Raw genomic sequence first — 6,084 nt, forward strand, 5'->3', positions numbered from 1 at the left:
TGCCTCCCCTGAACGGGCGCAGCCCTGCCCGGAGCCGCGGGGAGGGAGCAGAGCCCGGCCCGGCCATTCCCGCTCCTGCTCCCGCCGGCCCCGTCCCTGTCCCTGTCCCTGTCCCTGTCCCCAGGCGTGTCCCCCGGCCCCGTGTCCCCCCAGCTCTGTGATGTGATCTCCAGAGGCCTCGCCGTGCTGCCTTTGCACAACCGCGCTGTGTGTGCCCGTCGCATTCCAGGTGTGTCGCTCCAGGCCCCGGCCTGGACAGAGAATTATTTTTCTGCAGTTTTTTTTTTTGTTTGGTTTTGTTGATTTTTTTTGATGTTCTTTCTGGTGACTGATGTAAACTACTGGTTAATTTTATGTTTTTTATTTATAAATAAATTTTTTAAAACTTCCCCAGCTTGTGGTGGTGTTCAGCGGGGTCCCAGGACAAGGGAAGAGACGAGGATCTGACTCCATGTTTCAGAAGGCTGATTTATTATTTTATGATATGTATTCCATTAAAACTATACTAAAAGAATAGAAGAAAGGATTTCATCAGCAGGCTAGCAAGGAAAGCAAAAGAATGGAATGATAACAAAAGCTTGTGTCTGACTGAGAGTCTGAGCCAGCTGGGCTGTGATTGGCCATTAATTAGAAACAACCAACATGAGGCCAATCCCAGATGCACCTGTTGCATTCCACAGCAGCAGATAACCATTGGTTACATTTTGTTCCTGAGGCCTCTCAGCTTCTCAGGAGGAAAAATCCTAAGGAAAGGATTTTCCATAAAAGATGTCTGGGACAGGTGCTTGTTGGTGTTCTGGGCATTCTCCATGCCTGAACCACCAGAAGAGGGCACAGCCTCAAGCTACCTCAGTGAAGGAATAGGTTGGATATTAGGAAGAAATTTTTCACCAAAAGAATAATAAAGCACTGGAATGCTCTTCCCAGGGAGGTGGTGCAATCACCATCTCTGGGTGTGTTTAAAAAAGCCTGGACATGGCCCTGGGTGCTATAGTCTGGGTGAGGTGTGAGGGCACAGGTTGGACTGGATGATCTCAGAGGTCTCTGCCAACCTCATCATCCTGGGATTCTGGGATTCTGGGATTCTGTGAATTTATCACAGCCCACAGAGTCCCCTCTGGGGACATCCCCGCACCTGGCCTGGCGTTATCTCTGCTCTGCAGCTGGGATAACCCGAGCATGGAGGAGCAGGGATTGGGCTCGGGATAATCCTCCCAGCCTGAGCCCCCAGCCCCTGCAGGGGGGCCTGGATTTCACCCCCAGCCCATCCCTGAGCAGGCAGCTCCTGACCCTGAGGGAATCCAGGGAAAACAATTCCCGAGGGAGAGGTGGAGCCTGGCTGCTGGAACAAACCCGAGGCTGAATTTTGAATATTTCAGCTGTTTTGCTCCAAACCAAATCAAAACAGCATCGGGGGAGGCCAAGGGGGAGGTTGGGGAGCACAAAATGGGGAAAACTCTCCAATTTCAGGCATTTCCAATTTCAGGAAACTCTGCTCATTCTGGCTGCACCCATGGGGCAGGGGGTGGATCTGGGCACCCCAAGAAGGCACCTGGCACCTGCTGCTGCTTTCCAGGAAAATTTATTTATATTTTTATTTTATTTTGGAACTGCTGGGGAGGAGAAGGCCAGGAATTCCCTGTGAGGGCTCTGTGCCCTGAGGGTCCCCCCTGTCACAGCCACCCCAGCCTGGCTGGGGGTGCAGCCCAGCCCTTCCCAGCCCTTCCCAGCCCTTCCCAGCCAGGAATGCGGCCAAGGGAGCAGCAAGGAGAGCCCCGAGCTCCCAGCTCTGCCCGGGGATGTCCCTGTCCCTCCGAGGTCACAGCCCAGCTCAGCAGCACCTGGAGGAGCGAGGGCAGGGCCAGGAGGGACAGCAGCATCCCCGAGGGCACCAACACCCCAGGGAATTCTTAGGAAGCCAAAACCTCATCCCTGGAGACTCAAAATCCCAGCCCTGAAGGACCTGGGCTGCTTCTCCTGAAAAGCAGGTGATGGTCCTGCCCCTTATCCAGCAAACCCCTCCTGGAGCTGGGGCTGAGCTGTGCCAGCCTTGGCACAAACCTGGCACAAACCTGGCCGGGGAGAGCCCCAGGATTGGAATTGGTCCTGTCCTGGGAGAGCCCCAGGGTGTGAACTGGTCCTGGGAGAGGCCCTGGATATGAACTGGTCCTGAAAAAGCCCCAGGAAAGCTGGGACCCTGCTCCTGGGAGAGCACCAGGATGTGAACTGGTCCTGGGAGAGGCCCTGGATATAAACTGGTCCTGGAAAAGCCCCAGGAAAGCTGGGACCCTGCTCCTGGGAGAGCCCCAGGATGTGAACTGGTCCTGTCCTGGGAGAGCACCAGAGTGTGAACTGGTCCTGGGAGAGGCCCTGGATATGAACTGGTCCTGGGAGAGCCCCAAGGTGTGAACTGGTCCTGGGAAAGCCCCAGGATGTGAAATGCTCCTGTCCTGGGAGAGCCCAGGGTGTGAACTGGTCCTGGGAGAGCCCCAGGGTGTGAAATGCTCCTGTCCTTGGAGAGCCCAGGGTGTGAACTGGTCCTGGGAGAGCCCCAGGGCAGCTGGGTCCCTGCTCCTGCAGGACACAGAGCAGGAAGGAGAGGCAAGGCTGGATAATCCCAGGGGAAATCACTCCGAGCACCCTCGGGGTGAGGCTCAGCGCGAGCAGGGGCTGAGGCAGCCAGGCTGGGTTTTGGGGGGCAAAAGGGAGAACGAGCCCTTCTGGGGGTCCCTGCTCTGCTCCTGCCCCGCTCCAGCTGCCGCAGCAGCAGCGCGGTCGTTGGGCTAATGAGCGTATGCAAATGAGCGTATGCAAATGAGCCCCGGCACGGAGAAAAGCCGATTTGCATCTCCTTAAAACGCGCCGGTGGCACCGCACGCGTGTCTGGCTGTGTGCAGGGCAGAGGCAGACCCAAACACGAACCCAAACCTAAACCCAAACCTGAAACCAAACCCGAACCCGAACCCAAATCCCAAATCTAAACCCAAACCCGAACCCAAACCCCAACCTGAACCCAAACCCGAAACCAAACCCAAACCCCAAATCTAAACCCAAACCCAAACCCAACCCGAAACCAAACCTAAACCCAAACCCGAAACCAAACCCAAACACCAAATCTAAACCCAAACCCGAACCCAAACCCAACCCCAACCCGAAACCAAACCTAAACCCAAACCCGAAACCAAACCCAAACACCAAATCTAAACCTAAACCCAAACTCGAACCCAAACCTGAACCCGAACCCAAACCTGAAACCAAACCCAAACGCGAAACCAAACCCAAATCCCAAATCTAAACCCAGACCCGAACCTAAACCCAAACTCGAACCCGAACCCAAACCTGAAACCAAACCCAAACCCCGAACCCAACCCCAAACCCGAACCCAAATCTAAACCCAAACTCGAATCCAAACCCAAACCCAAACCTGAACCCGAACCCAAATCCAAACCCGAACCCAAACCTCAAACCTAAGCCCAAACGTGAACGCAGCCCCAAACCCGAACCCAACCCCAACTACAAACCTAAACCCAAACCCCGAACCTAAACCCGACCCCAACCCCAACCCCGAACCTAAACCCGAACCCAAACCTAAACCCAACCCCAACCCCAAACACGAACCTAAACCCAACCCCGAACCCAAACCCAGCCCCAACCCTGAACCCAACCCCAACCACAAACCTAAACCCAACCCCAACCACAAACCCGAACCCAAACCCAAACCCGAACCCAACCCCAAACCCGAACCTAAACCCAACCCCGAACCCAAGCCCAACCCCAAGCCCACCCCAGCCCCTCCGCGGCGCTGCCTGGGCCGGGCACTCGGACGGAGCCCCCTCGCGCTCTCAGGGCCGGCTTTGGGGAGCAAAAGCCGCTTTTGATGTGCAAATGAGCCCCGGCCGTGCTGCCCGCCCGCCCGGAGCCGGCCCCGCCTCGCATCTGCCACCGGCCCGGAGCCCCGGGCCAGGAGGGGCCGCCCGCGCTGTCCCCAGGCAGGGACAGCTGCCGTGTGCCCCTGGCAGGCACCGGCTGCCATCCCCCGGGCGCTGCTCGTTACTCATTATGGGATCAGCAAATCTCAATTCCAAAAGCAGCTGGAAAGGCCCGGCAGCGGCAGCTGGGAGAGCAGCACGGCCCTTTGAGCCGGTACCTGCTGTCCCCTGTCCCCAGCGCCGTGCCAGGAGCTGTCACAGCGCCGCCAGGGACAGACGGACAGCCCCGGAGCCTTTGTTCACCCCACAGCGCTGAGCAGCTCGGGGGAAACGCTGTGCTGAGCGCCAGGGGCTGGGGAGAGAGGAAACCTGCAGGGGTTTGCAATTCCTGGCCTTGGGTTGTTGATTCCTGGGCTTGTCATTCCCAGGTTTGGTTTGGCCATTCCTAGGGTTTGGTCATTCCTTGTTTTTTCCCATTCCTGGGTTTGTTCATTCCCACATTTTCCATTCCCAGGTTTGATTTGTTCATTCCTGGGTTTGCCCATTCCTGGGTCTGCCAATTCCTGGGTTTGGGTTGTTGATTCCTGGGTTTGCCACTCCTGGGTTTGGTTTGGTCATTCCCGGTTCTGCCCATTCCTGGGTTTGTTCATTCCCACATTTTCCATTCCCAGGTTTGATTTGGTCATTCCTGGGTTTGCCACTCCTGGGTTTGGTCTGGTCTGGTCATTCCTTGTTTTTCCCATTCCTGGGTTTGCTCATTCCCACATTTTCCTTTCCCAGGTTTGATCTGTTCATTCCTGGTTTTGTTCATTCCCGGGTTTGCCACTCCTGGGCTCGGTTTGGTCATTCCTGGTTCTGCCCATTCCTGGTTCTGCCCATTCCCACATTTTTCCATTCCCGAGTTTGATTTGTTCATTCCTGGTTTTGCTCATTCCTGGTTTTGCCATTCCCAGGTTTAGTTTGGTCATTCCTGGTTTTGCCCATTCTCGGGTTTGTTCATTCCCATATTTTCCATTCTTGGGTTTGATTTGTTCATTCCTGGTTTTGCCCATTCCTGGGTTTGGGTTGTTGATTCCTGGGTTTGGCCATTCCTGGGCTTGCCAGTCCCACGTTTGGTTTGGGCATTTCTGGTTTTGTTATTTCTGGGCTTGCCCATTCCCAGGTTTGCCATTCTTGGGTTTACTTTGGTCATTCCTGGTTTTGCCCATTCTTGGGTTTGTTCATTCCCAGGTTCACCATTCCTGGGTTTGGTTTGCTCATTCCCGGTTTTGTTCATTCCCAGTTTTGACTTGGTCATTCCTGGTTTGGTCATTCCTGCTTTTGTTCATTCCTGGGTTTTGTTCATTCCTGGGTTTGGTTTGTTCATTCCTAGGATTGGTCATTTCTGGGTTTGCCCATTCCTGGGTTTGCCAGGAATCTGAGTTGGGTTTGCCCATTCCTGGGTTTGATTTGTTCATTCCTGGGTTTGATCTGCCCATTCCAGTTTTGCCCATTCCTGGGTTTGATTTGCCCATTCCAGGGTTTGATTTGTCCATTTCCTGGGTTTGCCAGGAATCTGTGTTGGGTTTGCCCATTCCAGGGTTTGATTTGCCCATTCCTGGGTTTGATTTGCCCGTTCCAGGTTTGCCCATTCCTGGGTCTGATTTTTTCATTCCTAGGTTTGGTTTGCCCATTCCTGGGTTTGATTTTTTCATTCCTAGGTTTGGTTTGCCCATTCCTGGGTTTGATTTGCCCATTCCAGGGTTTGATTTGCCCATTCCTGGGTTCCCAGGGCCCTGTGCAGGCTCAGGCTGTCCCCTCCTGGGCCAGGCTCTGTCCTAGGCCTGAACCTGCATAGGGGTGATGGAGGCTCTGGGCTCAGCCCAAATCCCAGCCCAAGGGGGGCCTCGAGCTCATTTTCCAGGAGTTGAAGGTTTCCAGGCCTCCCCCAGCAGAGGGAGGGAGGTGAGCACAGAGGGATCACATTCCCTGCACATTCCTGCAAAGCCTTTCCCCGTGACTGAGGCTGAAGGTCACACCCTCCTCCTCCTCCTCAGGGACAATGTGGGGGTGGCTCCAGTGACCCACGATCCAACACTGGAGCTGCTCCATTCCCATTCCCAGGGACAGGAACAGCCCAGGTGAATTTTCACCCCCAGAACCAGCAAAGCTCCCA

This window comes from Agelaius phoeniceus, chromosome 30, assembly GCF_051311805.1.
Source record: "Agelaius phoeniceus isolate bAgePho1 chromosome 30, bAgePho1.hap1, whole genome shotgun sequence".
Taxonomy (NCBI): Eukaryota; Metazoa; Chordata; class Aves; order Passeriformes; family Icteridae; genus Agelaius; species Agelaius phoeniceus.